The sequence below is a fragment of the Poromitra crassiceps genome (genome assembly GCF_964638095.1).
Source record: "Poromitra crassiceps genome assembly, chromosome: 6".
NCBI classification, from domain to species: domain Eukaryota; kingdom Metazoa; phylum Chordata; class Actinopteri; order Beryciformes; family Melamphaidae; genus Poromitra; species Poromitra crassiceps.
Window position 1 is genome coordinate 20,714,952 of NC_139627.1, and position 17,085 is coordinate 20,732,036.

The 17,085-nt window shown below is 45.1% G+C and overlaps 1 protein-coding gene across 3 annotated transcripts in view; it reads right to left on the minus strand.

Annotated features, from left to right (window-relative positions):
- Positions 1 to 17,085, minus strand: part of man1a2 (mannosidase, alpha, class 1A, member 2) — a 288,606-nt gene that overhangs the window by 95,196 nt on the left and 176,325 nt on the right. The gene's annotated exons all lie outside the window — the stretch shown is intronic.

Genomic DNA, 17,085 nt, shown 5'->3' on the forward strand with positions numbered 1-17,085 from the left:
GCCCCCAGACTGACCACCCCCGCCCCCCCAGACTGACCCCCCCCCCCCAGACTGAACCTCCCCCCAGACTGAACCCCCCCCCCCCCAGACTGAACCAGCCACACCCCCCACCCCCCCAGACTGAACCTCCCCCCCCAGACTGCGCTACAATAATGTTGTTGTTGGGAGAATACTGAGGAAGGCGAATGATGAGGTTGGAGCCTTGGAGGTCAAACTACGACGAGTGAGGGAGAGACAGAGAAAGAAGACCTCAAGTACACATTTGATGTCAAATTCCTATGATCACAACTGAGGTCAAATTGATCCAGAGTTGTTGTGTGGAAAGTTAAATTGATCCAGAGTTGTTGTGTGGAAAGTTAAATTGATCCAGAGTTGTTGTGTGGAAAGTTAAATTGATCCAGAGTTGTTGTGTGGAAAGTTGAACTTCTTCATTTTGAAATGCTTCTTGCACTGGCTTGATGAGGGCAAATGAAATCTGCTCCAGTCCTCGTCTTTCTCCTCAACATGCCAATCAAAAGATAAAAGCAGTCTGAGCTTATTCTCCTGTCACAGCCACTGGATATGAGCGACAGTCGAAAGCCTAAAATGTACTAGTATAGAGTACAGCAGGAATTAGTCCGTAAGACCTGGATGTTAGCACTTCCGGTTCCTATGTGTGAAAGTCAATGGGATTTTGTTTAAATGTTTGAAATAAGTAAGGTCTGTGGTTAACAAAAGTTTATGAAACTGCAAACTTTGGGTTCAGCAAGATGATCTTCACAAATGAGGACCACTTTTCAGATTTTCTGATTATTATTTGATTTTTTTCAGATTTTTTTTATTTTACCTATAGGTTTATAGAGCTCGACAGTCATGTGACATTTTTTGCCCCGGAAGTAAGTTCCCAATTTATTTTCTCCATAGACACATTTTCAATCCAATTTTCGATGCGCCCCCCCCCCCCCCCCCCCCGATTGTCATTTTTTTGTTTTTGCTCCAAACAAATGTTTTATGTTCACTGACGATTCAGTGGGTCACAGGTTGGTTTGGTTCCAGCCTTAAAACTCCTTATATAAGGGTTTTTCGAAATGGGGAACTCACTAACATGGCAAACAACGACCGCAACGCGGACTTATGGCTCTGCCATTACCGTAGTTCATTCTTGAGTCCAAATCGCCATTTGACGCAAATTGGAAGAAATTCCATCAAGGCGCTCCTGAGATATTGGGTTACAGAGCTTGGAGATTGGGTGTGTGAGGTCACAGTGACCTTGAACTTTGACCACCAAAATGTAATCAGTTCATCCTTGAGTCCAAGTGGACGTTTGAGGCAAATTCGAAGAAATTCCATCAAGACATTCCTGAGATATCGCGTTAACAAGCTTGAAAATGGCATTCGAGAGGTCACAGTGACCTTGACCTTTGACCACCAAAATCTAATCAGATCATCCTTGAGTCTAAGTCGATGTTTGAGGCAAATTTGTTGAAATTCCGTCAAGGCGTTCCTCAGATATCGCGTTAACGATAGGGCTGGGTTCAAAAAATCGATTCTCCGATTTTTATTTTAATCCTCGATTATCGATTCCAGAGATCGATTTTTTTTTATAATTTTTTTTTTTTTTTGAACACATTCACTGCCAGCCGTTTTTTTTTTACTGTAGGTAGGTTCTGCCAGAGGGTTTTTTTGAAGATTCTGGCTCATCTTTCAAGACCCGAGGATTCTTTTCTGCTAAGATTTTGTGAACACACAATATCTCAAAAGAACTAATAGAATGTGTGCTTTCTCTGTCTAAAAGAGTTAGTTTGTAGAGTTAGTAGTTATGTAAGCATTAGCAGTTGAATACAGCATGGTTTCAGCGTCAGAAAAATTATTCTGAGATAAACGGCTTTTTGTGAAATTCGATAGAACAGTCACTTTAACCATTCATTTTTGGCATCAGTAAGACGTCAGACATCTAAACAATAGTTTTGAACAGTAATTTCCTCCATAACAGCAGGAAACCCCCCTCTGCTTCCAACTCCTCCCTCCGTGTGTGTCTTCTTGGCTGCAGCGGCCGTGTCACAAGCTCGTTGCTGCTGCTGCTGTAAACCTCGCTTCACCAGGCTCATTGCTTTGCTGCTGCTGTGCCTGTCTGCGCGGCCGCTCTTTGAGGAAGTCTGGATGGACTCGCTCGTTACTTGGAGTTTTGGTTGAGAGCTTTGATGAAGCTTTTGCGATTCTGGTCATATTTATGCTGCGTGTTTCAAAGTGTGTTCCACCCGTAATCTATTATGCAAATTTGCAATCCCGCACCGCCAGCAATCAGCGCGAAAACGAAAGCATTTGCGCCCATCCATTTTCATGAGAATGGCTTGATCACACTGCTTTTTGCTTGCCTTCCTCTAGTCAGGAGAGCACTGTCGCCACTTAGTGGGTCGGTGGAATGGGTTGTACACGTTCGGTAGCTCCAATAATTTTATAGGAGACGTGGGGGGCATTGATCCACATAGCACCGTCAAATTTTTTTTTTTTTTTTTGACGTCTCAACTCGTCATTGGCAGTGAACCGTTGGAATTTTTTTGACGAGTCAACTCGCCATTGGCAGTGAACGTGTTAATAAACAGGCTAAAATATTATGCTGTGTGTGGTAGTTGAAACATAGTTTCAAGTTGACGTTTATTTATGTTTGTAGTTTAAACAAAAACATAAATACTAGGCTACATGAATGGAAATGTTTAATCATTAATATCTACTTTTAGAAATTATATAGGCTGAAATCAAATCACTGTGCATAATTGTGAAAGTGTCTTTATTGACAGATGAAAAGGCTGTTATTTACCCTTTGTCACCACCTGGTGAGTAAATATATGTGTTAAATGTGCGACAACAGGTCTGCAACTTTTTTCCCCATGTATCTACTTGGCTGGTTGGGAACCCCTGTGTTACATAACTGGACATGTAATTCAGGGTACAGCTCAAAACACATTTTGAAACATATTGAATCGATCGAAATTAATCGATTCGCAACCTTGTGAATCGGAATCGAATCGATTCTTGAAATTTGAACCAATACCCAGCTCTAGTTAACGATCATCGTACGGACGGACATACGTATGGACGTCCGTCCGTCCGTACGTACAGACGTACGTACGGACGGACGTACGGACAACCCGGATCCATAATGCCTCCGGCCTGGCTATCGCCGGCGGAGGCATAAAAAAGTCATCAGCATGTTGTTGTTATGTATCGTTCTGTCCACTAGAGGGCAGTCCAACCACTCAAATGTCCTGTTGTAGCATATGACCATTGAATGAGATTACATGAGAAGATGATATTAAACTTACTATTACTTACTATTACTATAAACTCGTTTATGAAATCAATCAATCAATCATATTTAATACATGTCCCAGAAGGGCACTTTGGTTTACATCAGGCAGTAGTGGTTATTGTGTGTGTTAAATGTGCGGTGACTTCCACAGAGTGAGAGAATCGAGCACAGAAAACAATCAGATTCCATTTGGTTCAGTTGCGTCACGTTCTGCTCTGCTGGGTTACAGGAAGTCATCCCTCAAACATCTCACCTTGCAAACTTTATCGACACATCTGTGTCCCGGCAAAGAAAAAACCTAATTACTTAACAGCACAAATGGCTTAATGTTTAAACCTAATTACTTACAGCACAAATGGCTTAATGTTTGGGGGGAATGTAAACGAGGCGGACACAGTAATTAGTGCTACTACATGACACCAAAATCCTCCTTGAAAAGGAGGAGGATTAGAATCACTAATGCAGTCTGGCTCTGGACAGCAGACTGCAGCAGTCAAGAGTCAAACAGCTGAAAACATGGCACCGCTCCACCATGTCTCCAACTGAAAGCCAGTCCACTTAAACTGCTCATCAAAACTGGAGCCAGGAGCCAAAAATGCAACTATTTCACATATTGTATTATTGAGCTGACAGACAAACACCCAACTGTTACATCAAACTGACATCAAAACCCCGGTGCAAAAGCTGCTACAAAGCTGTCCAAGTGAATGTGGTAAAATACTAGATGTTTTTTCTTGTGTTAGGTTTGCTGTGTAAGTAGTATTTAATTTTTAGATGTCAAACTTGGTATTTATTTAAGTCAAAATTCTGGTACTGTGGAAATACTACTGCCTACAAAAACCAGGGGGGCAAGGGAATGAGGCAAAAAGTGAATCTTTTCCTCTCATCTACTTGTTAAAAGTGACTTCATAGTGCACAAATTGTTGGAGGGTTATTGCGATAATCACAAATGTGATGCTTGTCCATCACACTTTCACTTTCACACGCTCTCCATCCAAAATATATCATTTGCACTTTATAATGACATTTTGAAATTGCAGTTTTGCAGTCTAGCAAACCAACATCACGACCAGAAAGATTTTTACGTTCAGAGTTCAGACATAAACATAATTCTGCAGTTCGAGTTGTCACTGAACGTGTCGTGGTTGTATTGAATCGTGAACCTCATGTTGCGTATCGAATCATATCTTGAGATAAGCAGATCGTTCCATCCCTCCATATTGCTTTGCTATTACAAATGTGGTTTTCCAGTGTAATGTTCAAGAAAGAATTATCTACAGCACGTATGCAGGATGGAGGTATGGACGGATGGACGGACGGGGACTTCAAGTTCTGTTTCTTCAGCAAGAGCTGCCACAATGCCACGCCCACCTGTCTGCACAAATCTCTCCATTTGGAAGATGACACACTGAAAAGAAAATGACCCAGTCATTCCATTTTTCATGTGCACCATTTCCAGTTTTGCAATGTATACTTATGTTTGTCTGCAGTACTCACTGCAGGATGAATGTATGAATGACGGTAACAACTGTATCATGGTGGTGAGCTGGGGCAGATGTATCATGGTGGTGAGCTGGGGCAGATGTATCATGGTGGTGAGCTGGGGCAGATGTATCACGGTGGTGAGCTGGGGCAGATGTATTACGGTGGTGAGCTGGGGCAGATGTATCATGGTGGTGAGCTGGGGCAGATGTATCATGGTGGTGAGCTGGGGCAGATGTATCACGGTGGTGAGCTGGGGCAGATGTATCATGGTGGTGAGCTGGGGCAGATGTATCACGGTGGTGAGCTGGGGCAGATGTATCATGGTGGTGAGCTGGGGCAGATGTATCACGGTGGTGAGCTGGGGCAGATGTATCACGGTGGTGAGCTGGGGCAGATGTATTACGGTGGTGAGCTGGGGCAGATGTATCATGGTGGTGAGCTGGGGCAGATGTATCACGGTGGTGAGCTGGGGCAGATGTATCATGGTGGTGAGCTGGGGCAGATGTATCACGGTGGTGAGCTGGGGCAGATGTATCACGGTGGTGAGCTGGGGCAGATGTATCACGGTGGTGAGCTGGGGCAGATGTATTACGGTGGTGAGCTGGGGCAGATGTATTACGGTGGTGAGCTGGGGCAGATGTATCACGGTGGTGAGCTGGGGCAGATGTATCACGGTGGTGAGCTGGGGCAGATGTATTACGGTGGTGAGCTGGGGCAGATGTATCACGGTGGTGAGCTGGGGCAGATGTATCACGGTGGTGAGCTGGGGCAGATGTATCACGGTGGTGAGCTGGGGCAGATGTATCACGGTGGTGAGCTGGGGCAGATGTATTACGGTGGTGAGCTGGGGCAGATGTATCACGGTGGTGAGCTGGGGCAGATGTATCACGGTGGTGAGCTGGGGCAGATGTATTACGGTGGTGAGCTGGGGCAGATGTATCACGGTGGTGAGCTGGGGCAGATGTATCACGGTGGTGAGCTGGGGCAGATGTATCACGGTGGTGAGCTGGGGCAGATGTATCACGGTGGTGAGCTGGGGCAGATGTATTACGGTGGTGAGCTGGGGCAGATGTATCACTGTGGTGAGCTGGGGCAGATGTATTACGGTGGTGAGCTGGGGCAGAAGTATTACGGTGGTGAGCTGGGGCAGATGTATCACGGTGGTGAGCTGGGGCAGATGTATTACGGTGGTGAGCTGGGGCAGAAGTATTACAGTGGTGAGCTGGGGCAGATGTATTACGGTGGTGAGCTGGGGCAGAAGTATTACAGTGGTGAGCTGGGGCAGATGTATTACGGTGGTGAGCTGGGGCAGAAGTATTACGGTTGTGAGCTGGGGCAGATGTATCATGGTGGTGAGCTGGGGCAGATGTATTACGGTGGTGAGCTGGGGCAGAAGTATTACAGTGGTGAGCTGGGGCAGATGTATTACGGTGGTGAGCTGGGGCAGAAGTATCATGGTGGTGAGCTGGGGCAGATGTATCATGGTGGTGAGCTGGGGCAGAAGTATTACAGTGGTGAGCTGGGGCAGAAGTATCACGGTGGTGAGCTGGGGCAGATGTATCACGGTGGTGAGCTGGGGCAGATGTATCACGGTGGTGAGCTGGGGCAGAAGTATCACGGTGGTGAGCTGGGGCAGATGTATCACGGTGGTGAGCTGGGGCAGATGTATCACGGTGGTGAGCTGGGGCAGAAGTATTACAGTGGTGAGCTGGGGCAGAAGTATTACAGTGGTGAGCTGGGGCAGAAGTATTACAGTGGTGAGCTGGGGCAGAAGTATTACAGTGGTGAGCTGGGGCAGAAGTATTACAGTGGTGAGCTGGGGCAGATGTATCACGGTGGTGAGCTGGGGCAGATGTATCACGGTGGTGAGCTGGGGCAGATGTATCATGGTGGTGAGCTGGGGCAGATGTATCATGGTGGTGAGCTGGGGCAGATGTATCACGGTGGTGAGCTGGGGCAGATGTATCACGGTGGTGAGCTGGGGCAGATGTATCACGGTGGTGAGCTGGGGCAGAAGCCATCCATGAGTTGTGCAGTTGAACAGGGGGCAGAGCGACGCTGAATCAGGGCTGAGCAGTTTTATACACAGAGCATATCTATGGAGAATTCCCGCGTCTCACAAAGCCAGAGAGAGCAAGGGACCCAAGGATGCTTGTAGAATACTTAAGCAGCCGCTGCTACATGACCGGACTTGGAGGGCAAACTACAGCGCTAAAACTATTGACTGTATATATTATCTGGACAGAGTGAGCCCATTGGTTTTTGATACCAGAAAATGAAGCCTTGATTCTCCTGCTTCCTGGTAATGTTTGATCGGATGAGTGGATTTTCCTGGAGCATTGTGGGAAATCCTGGTACTGCAGATGCAGTCTCGCGAGCCCAGCTGACCGTCCGCCTTGTGTTCTTCTTCTTGTGTTCTGTACATCCATGGTGTGAGCCTCCAGCCTGTTAGCTGCTGGTAAGCCTCCACCAAGTAAATCCGATTTCGAAATATGTTATTTTGATAAACTGACCTCACAACAAAAGCAATACAGTTACGTGTGTCTGTCTACTAACATTATTAAAACATCATAAAGATAACGTTGTTTCTGATAGTTTGCTAAATTACTACTTGCTAATCTGCTAGCGAGCTATCTGGGGAGCTTCTTCTTAATAGCTTTCTAGCAGACTAGATGCCTTGCGGCACATTGCTGCCTCTACCGGTCGGAAGTATTTATCCGATTCATTTATCGTCTATTAAACTCGAAATGGGACCATAATTTAGAAAACGGGAGGACATGAGAGGATGGAAAAGACTTGAAATCGTTGATTCAGACCATAAACTCATTTGCAAAGTGTTTATTCAAGAGACAGACCGAGAGAGAAGTGGGGTCATTTTCCCATTCACTTGCACGTTACCGATTTTGTTTCTGCAGTACCCACGTCGCCCCCCACTGGCCATTCGAAAGAATACAATTTCCGCATTAGCTTCAAGCAGAGGGAGGCTGAATTGGACACTGGCTAAAACAGAGCGGGTGAGAGCGAGGCAGGGATGGAGGCAGGGATGGAGGTAGGGATGGAGAGAGAGAGAGAGAGACAGAGAGAGCTGTCTAGAGGAGACCACACACCAAGAGGAAAATACTACCCCATATCCCTCCTGAGCACAGATGCTGACCAAGCAGCAAAAACCCAAAACACGTGCACACACACACACACACACACACACACACACACACCTACTTTAGACTTTGACGAGAGAGAAACTGAGAATGCCTGTGAGGAGCCGCCTAACCCTTGCCATCAATATCTCGGGTGTGTGTATGTGTGTGTGTGTGTGTGCATGTGAGTGTGTGTCTGTATGTATGTTTAAGTGTGAGTATGTGTGTGTGTGTGTGTGTGTGTGTGTATTAGTGTGTGTGTGTGTGTGTGTGTGTATTAGTGTGTGTGTGTGTGTGTGTATGTTGAAGTGTGAGTATGTGTGTGTGTGTGTGTGTGTGTGTGTGTGTGTATTAGTGTGTGTGTGTGTGTGTGTGTGTGTGTATGTGTGTGTGTGTGTGTGTGTGTGTATTAGTGTGTGTGTGTGTGTGTGTGTGTGTGTGTGTGTGTGTGTGTGTGTGTGTGTGTGTGTGTGTGTACTGTGTATGTATGCATGCCCAGTCATCATAAAGCCCTCCATTGATTCGTGGTGTGTCTGCCGGCTGCGGTGAGGCTCTTAACAGAGCCCATTGCGCTTTATTGCCGATCCCGCTGCTGATGTCATCAAGAGGGGACAGGGCCCCAACGAGCCATCAGAGGAGCGGGGCAGCAGCCATCACATATCAAACTACCGGTATATGCTTTATGATGATCATTTCCCTCAACTGCTTTCATCCACAGACACACTGCACAGGCTGGCTAACTCCCCGTGAAAAGCAGACGGGCTGTAATAGCAACACGTGTAAAACTGTTAATTGCCACTGTAAGACACACCTGCTGAGAGAGAGAGAGAGAGAGAGAGGGAGGGAGGGAGAGAGAGGGTGGAGGAGGGTAAACCTGCTGATTTGTTAATGCCTGTAGGTTTTCATTATTTTGCTATGAAATATGAACACACCTCGGGGAAGCAGCGCTGTCTGTTGTACCTTGCTCAGCTTAACTCATCATTGTCGCCAGCAAAAATAACATCTGGTGAATCCACACCATGTCTGTGTGAACAGCTGGAGAAGCAACTGTAGGCAGCTACACACCAGATAAATGTTGGTCAAATTTGGCTGCAGGTAATAAGTCTGTCTCACGACCAGACACTTTGGCAAGTAACCAACCATCATTTACGGGTCCGATTTTGTCCCCGACATCTAGCTGGGCGAAAGAGGCTACTGAGCTTTGAGATGAAGCAGCCATTGTGGCTCGTAGACGACGAAAATGAGTTTGAATGACAGGAGTCAATGCCAGGGTCTGTTCAGGAACATGTTTGGAGCGGCTATTCTAACTCTGGAATGTTTCCTCCTTGTTCGGTTGGTTTGTTCAGGTGACAACAATGTCATTTGGCACCCGACAACGGCAGCGAGACGCCTGGAAATGAGAGTCTCAGTCCTCTAACAACAGAACAGCAGTGCAGCTTGTTAAGAGTGAGAATGTAATCCAACTAACTACAGGAGACAGCACCAACATGCAAGGGGTTATGGGTGTCAGGAGACAGACGGTGACATCAGATACTGTAGCCAGCAGTTCCTCGTGTCGGGAAGCAGAACAAAATGTGGACTGCTGCTCATTCAGCTGTTCCTTCATGCGTTCTTCACCGGTTTGAACACCAGTGAGGGGAGATGACAGCAAAGTCAAGTCCATCATGCTGAGCTCAAGTTACAGAGATGTTTTTTTATGTGTTTTAATGTTTTGCACCTTGATCACCTGCATTTCCCTATAGGGGTCAGCCAGCTCTGCTGTGTGACACCGACACTGCCGGGGGGGGGTTAGGGGGTTTGATGGAAAATGTGTGCGCTCGCTGTGCTGTGAGGTACACTGGATGAAACGTCCACCAAATGGTACATGTATGTTATGTCCAAGGGGGGCATATAATACCTTTTTCCCCCCATAATACCCTTATAATATATAATATAATCCTGTTCCTAAGCAAACTAATTTCAATGATGTCAGAATAACGGAGTATCATTGTTGTACCATTACATAGAGGAAAGAAGCTGATCAACTAGAGAGCTGAGGTCACATTCAGACAAACTGATCACCACAAATGCAGCGTGGGACTGTAGAGAATCTGGAGACAAGATTTTACGAGTCAATATTAGACTAAATTACTTAAGATTTTTTTGTTTTTTTTACAGTGCAATAAGACGCGCAGCCTTCCTTGTGTTGACGTGTAATAGAGCCTCCTAAAGGGATTAGGAGGTAGACTGTGACAAGTGTTGAATGAACCAACCTGCTTGGTAAGAAGGGCCCCGAGGGCCAGCAGGAGAGACGGGATTAAGTCGCCCACTGTGTCTGTACGCTACCAAACGCCGTTTTGCTAGTTCGTCACGTTCATCATCAGCACATCCATTCACTCATATTGTTTGGCGTCTAGCGACGCCACACCGGAGTGGAGTCAGGGGTCGTCTCCGCCGCACCGCTTCCCCTCAGCTTGGACAGATACTTGACATTGAGCTTTAGGGGAAATGGTAGATGGCACCTTGAGAAAAGGGAATGACTGATATTCTGGAGTCAGTCATTCTCCTTCCAATGTGTCATCTTCCAACACGGAGAACCCGAACACAACGCAGCTGGTCACCCAGACAGACTGTACAGCTGCTGCACAAGCCTTTATCTGCACACAGCCCCTCACTTTTAGGTTCTGATTTCTGTGGTGCTGATGGACAGCTCCTTTTATCGGTAAAATAAAACACTGCTCTTAGAACGAATTATTTGGCCTGCGTACGTAATTATTTTAATATTATATTAACATTTTTGTACAATAATTAAGATTCTGAACTCAACCAACATCTTCCATTCCTTTTCTCCTGTATGTATCGGACATGAGTACTGCAGACGGCTCTTTCGTGAATGTCCTGCAGTAGAACCAAACAGAGCATTCTTTGTACCTTGAGACGGCTGAAAATAGAACTTGATTTTTCCTCTTGGGGGCGCTAGAGCCAAAGTGCAGTGGTATTCCAGCAAGATTGCGGTAAAAAAGTGAAAGTGACTTCTACAATGGTTGCATTGGCATGCTATGTGCACTGTGGTAGGCTGAGGTTAATTTGTATGTCCCTTCTCTTCTAGGGGTTAAGTCTTTCTCCATGCTTTATGTCCCTTCTCTTCTAGGGGTTAAGTCATTCTCAATGCTTTATGTCCCTTCTCTTCTAGGGGTTAAGTCATTCTCAATGCTTTTTGTCCCTTCTCTTCTAGGGGTTAAGTCATTCTCAATGCTTAATGTCCCTTCTCTTCTAGGGGTTAAGTCATTCTCAATGCTTTTTGTCCCTTCTCTTCTAGGGGTTAAGTCATTCTCCATGCTTTATGTCCCTTCTCTTCTAGGGGTTAAGTCATTCTCCATGCTTTTTGTCCCTTCTCTTCTAGGGGTTAAGTCATTCTCAATGCTTTATGTCCCTTCTCTTCTAGGGGTTATGTCATTCTCAATGCTTTATGTCCCTTCTCTTCTAGGGGTTAAGTCATTCTCCATGCTTTATGTCCCTTCTCTTCTAGGGGTTAAGTCATTCTCAATGCTTTTTGTCCCTTCTCTTCTAGGGGTTAAGTCATTCTCCATGCTTTATGTCCCTTCTCTTCTAGGGGTTAAGTCATTCTCAATGCTTTTTGTCCCTTCTCTTCTAGGGGTTAAGTCATTCTCAATGCTTTTTGTCCCTTCTCTTCTAGGGGTTAAGTCATTCTCAATGCTTTATGTCCCTTCTCTTCTAGGGGTTAAGTCATTCTCAATGCTTTTTGTCCCTTCTCTTCTAGGGGTTAAGTCATTCTCAATGCTTTCTGTCCCTTCTCTTCTAGGGGTTAAGTCATTCTCAATGCTTTATGTCCCTTCTCTTCTAGGGGTTAAGTCATTCTCAATGCTTTTTGTCCCTTCTCTTCTAGGGGTTAAGTCATTCTCCATGCTTTATGTCCCTTCTCTTCTAGGGGTTAAGTCATTCTCAATGCTTTTTGTCCCTTCTCTTCTAGGGGTTAAGTCATTCTCCATGCTTTATGTCCCTTCTCTTCTAGGGGTTAAGTCATTCTCAATGCTTTTTGTCCCTTCTCTTCTAGGGGTTAAGTCATTCTCAATGCTTTATGTCCCTTCTCTTCTAGGGGTTACGTCATTCTCAATGCTTTTTGTCCCTTCTCTTCTAGGGGTTAAGTCATTCTCCATGCTTTATGTCCCTTCTCTTCTAGGGGTTAAGTCATTCTCAATGCTTTTTGTCCCTTCTCTTCTAGGGGTTAAGTCATTCTCCATGCTTTATGTCCCTTCTCTTCTAGGGGTTAAGTCATTCTCAATGCTTTATGTCCCTTCTCTTCTAGGGGGAAGTCATTCTCAATGCTTTATGTCCCTTCTCTTCTAGGGGTTAAGTCATTCTCAATGCTTTATGTCCCTTCTCTTCTAGGGGGAAGTCATTCTCAATGCTTTATGTCCCTTCTCTTCTAGGGGTTAAGTCATTCTCAATGCTTTATGTCCCTTCTCTTCTAGGGGTTAAGTCATTCTCAATGCTTTTTGTCCCTTCTCTTCTAGGGGTTAAGTCATTCTTTTTCATTGTTTTTGTGTTAACATTAAAATTATTCCCCCGTGTGCCTTGATATAGGTACATTTTTGGCTATATCACCCAGCCTTATTTTCCAGCCATCTCTCCCTCTTTAAGCTCATTCTGATTCTGTCTGTTTCCTCCTCTCTCTCCTTCTTCCTCTCCTCCCAGTCTGTCTATGTTTGCAGTATGACGGATGGGGAACGTGTGCCTGGAATCGTTCATTTTAAGCGGGAGAACTGCTTCACATTTCTTCTTTGGTTGAAGCGATTTTGGTATAGGAACCTTAGTTGTCTGTGTTACATTTGTTTTCAGACTAATATCGCTGGGTGCCTGCCTGTGTTCAAATTAAAATTGATCTCGTTTGCCACACTGTCTGCTCTCCCTCCCTCTCTGCGTGCTGGAGGAGCGGCAGCCACTTACAGACGCAGGGCATGTCATCACAGCAATATCTGCAGCGGGGGGAGGAGTGGAGAAGGCTACACTGCTGCTGCTACAAGAGACTGGGGTGGGTGGCCTCCCTCTCCGTCTCTCTGGGTGGGCGGGAACCTCAAAATCCAATTATGGCAATTTAGCTCACAAATCACATACTGTATGTCATATTTGCACATGTTCTCGTGTTATATATTGCATATATCTCTCTACAGTTTCATTTTGCTTCATACTACATAATGTTCTACTGCTGTCATTTTACACACCCATATATGCTGTCAAGCATAATATGAACTTCCTTGGAAAAATATGATTACTTAATTGTTCTGATGTCCCTAAAGCCCCCTACACACTGTGCAACATTGGATCTAATAAACTTGGGTAGGACATCATCAGGTTTGATGTGTGTACTGTAGACTGTACGATGTCATCATCATACAGTCTGGCTCGCACAGGTTATGACGATGCACGTCTCTCCATCAATGCCTGTCAATCAGCAGTTAATACACAAGAATCCAACGTCAGCTGCGCGCCCAGCTACGCTACGCATCAATCAATGTGCGCTGTCACAGTTGTCAGGTAGAGATGTCAACAACGAACTGACAAAGCTTAGCAAGAATCCAGCCCTTTTTTATGTGTATGGAAAAACATCCAAAGAGGAGGAGGAGCAGCTGGTCGTGGGCGTGGCTAGGGAACAGAAGCTAGGGAACAGAGGCTAGGGAACAGAAGCTAGGGAACGGGGGCTAGGGAACAGAGGCTAGGGAACAGAAGCTAGGGAACAGAGGCTAGGGAACAGAGGCTAGGGAACAGAGGCTAGGGAACAGAGGCTTGAGGTAACATCAACTATTTATTAGCATCATTTCTGACACTGTCAGAATTCGTCCGAGGCTATCTTTTGTCGCAAGACCGTGACGACGGCGGTTTTGGTCGCCATCTTCGACTTCTTTTTTAAAAGGTGGGGAATCATGAGATGAAGTGAAAACCTGACTTGATGCTTTTATTTATTTTTATTCTGTAACACCTCTTCGCATCAATTTGAGCGAATTTGCATCCGCCTCGCTCTGTTGGCATCTTTCCACGACCTTTGCTTTGACGCCGCCTCTATTTTCCCCACTTCCTGACTGAACATGCCCTCAGGATTAACAGCATCACGTCAACCATAGTTAACACGAGCCAATCTGGCCCCGCCCCTCGTCCCACACGCCTGGTGTAATGGCAGCAGTCAGCCAGACGGAGTTTGACGTTCCTGGTGGCATTTTGAAGGCAGAGACAAAACAAGAGCTGTGCAAACAGATGTGCCGTGGATCCCGTGCACCCCTCCTTCACCTATATCCTCTCCTTTCGTCTGTCTTTACCTGCCTTTTGTCTGGTCCTTTTCCTCTTCATCTCTCTCTGTCTTGCCCGTCCTCTACCTCCCCTTCTTCTGCCCTACCTCTCCATTTCCTATCCCCATCCACAATATCTAATCTACCTCCCTCCCTCTCTTGCTCTTCTCTCTCTCTCCTCCCTCTGTCCTTCCTCCCTCATTGGTTTTTGACATCGTTTCGATTCAGCCCAATCAGTCTCCCTTTACCCATTGCTCTCCTTCCTTCTTCCCTCCATCTTACCTTTTCTCTCGCCCTTCCTACCCTCCTCTATCCTTCCTTTCCTTCCTCCCTAGTCCCATAACTCTTTGCCCCCTCTTGTTCCCTTCCTTCATCCCGACTGCATCCCTTTTACAGATCACACACAGCCCAGCCATATACTAGGCTTCTTGTTGCTTCCATTCCCACCTTTATCTCTCTCTCCGCTGTTCCATTTCCACCCGTGTCTGTCTGTCTGTCTGTCTTTAAGTTCTGTCCATCTTTGCCAGAGATTTGACTCCAGACTGAACTACTCAACACAACACCGGGCCGCAGCATTAAGATGCATCACATTTGGTCAAAGTGTCTCACAGATAGCGCCTGTGACGGACTGATTAATGGACCAAAAGGATGGAGACCGATCTATTCACCCCACAATGATTTGTTCTTGAACATCAGCCCACAATGACTCTTTCTTTAGCGCTCTGTCTTTCTCTCCCCTCTCTCTTCCTCCTTCCTTCTTTCTTTCACATGCTCTCGCCCTCTTTTTCTCCCTCCCTCTTCTTCCTTTGCCTCTCCTCCCTCCCCGCTTTATTCCTTGTTTCTTATTTTCTCATAGGGCTGGGCAATCTATCAATATTACATAGATGTCGTGATATGAGAATAGACCGTCTTAGATCGTAATATGGTGATATGGCATAAGTGTTTTCCTGGTTTTAAAGGCTGCATTACAGTAAAATGATGTCATTTCCTGAACTCAACAGACTGTTCTAGCTCTTCTATTATTTGGCTTTACTCACTTAGTCATTATATCCACATTACTGATGATTATTTATCAAAAAATACTCATTGGGTCAATATTTTGTGAAAGGCTGTCTGCATTTAATTGTTTTAATAAAAGTGCTTGTGACATCTCACATGTGTCTTTGACTTACAACTAAATATTTAGCCCACTTCATAGAAAATAAGATATATATTGTGTATTGCCATTCAGCCTAAAAATACAGAGATATGATTTTTGGTCCATATCGCCCAGGCCTATTTTCTTTTTCTCCCCCTTTCTTCCCCCTCTCCCTCCCTCCCTAGGAGGACTGGTTATTAGTCAGGCCAGGCTAGCTGTTGTTTGTGCCCCCTATGGAAGCAGCAGCAGACTTGCTGACTGAAGGACCCTTACTGTCAATGTCTCTAATCCCACTGTGACAAACCCATAGAACTGAAGCATATATAAATATATCTATATAGGACTCGGAGGTAATTCTATATTATCGTTTATCGCCTTTTAGTGGAATCATATTGCGATGATATGAAGAGATCTTAATATCGTGACCCACATTAAATTTGTCTAAATTGATGATGACAAGCAAACTTGACTTAAAAACTCAGAAAATGTGGTATACTATGTAGGAATACAGGGTATATGCAGGAATCCTGAAGTTAAATTCAATATCTTTTAAGACCTTTTTTAAGACCTTTTCAACATAATCTTAAGACCTCACGGCCACTTTCGCCACATCAGCGATAGGGGTGTAAATGACAAGTTTAATCATGATGACAATGATACGATATTTGCTGATATCACAAAGTCTGTCACAATACGATTTTGATTCAAATCAGGGGATCTGCGATCGATACGAGACGTTATCACATGCCCATTTAATACAATCAGCACAATAGCTACAACATGTAATGCCTCTCAAATGGCAATTAAGACTTTTTAATACTTTTTAAGGGCCTTCATTTTCCCTAAATTGATTTATCAACTTTTAATACTTTTCAAGACCCCGCGGATACCCTGGAATATTATTTGAATATTTCTGTTAGTTTGACATCACCCACCTAACTTTACCATTCAGTTCAATGAGATGAAGATTGTTTTGATTATGTAAGATGATTTTGCATACATGAACCACAACGTGATATTGATAGAGAAAAAACATTTTGATTATTGTGATATTGATTTCAACCATATCACCCAGCCCTATATCTATATCTATATCTCAGTGTGACAGGTGGTCAGGAAGCCCGCCTGTGGAGATGTAGCTACAAGTCTCTGGTCACACAGCATGCCTGCTGAGCTACTGCTGCACTTTGTCTCCAGGCGTGATAGGTTGGGTAGGGAGAGTGATGGAAAAATGGGCCATGTGGTGAATACAGGGAAAGGGGAAAAGGATAACTTCATCGAGGGAAGAAGAGAAGGAGGTAGAGTGGTAAAAGGAGATGAACATGCAGAACATGCAGATGGAGCTATTTTAGAAGTCCCGGGCTGCTGCTGCACTTGATCTCCATCCCACACAGGACCTGCTAGGAATAATCTAGTTTAAGCACAATCCTAAAATAACTATGATGCAACTTAGCCGGCCACGGCGTAACCACAACTCAACTTTAATCAACCTTAACCTACTGGGATGCTACCATGCCCAGGTTTGGCTCCCTTTCTTGGTTTAAAACTTTTAGGTGTTAAGGCAAATGTATGGTTCCAAGTCAGAATGTGGACAGATCTAGGGGTCCAGGTGTTGGTAGCGTAGCCCACAGAGACTGCTGCTGTGGCTTACATGCACCTCACTAAAAATGTAATGGCACGTAGAGTGACGTAGCATTTCATTCTATACGTTTCCAGTTGATTTCCACTGATAAGAGAGAGAGACGATCTTCTCCT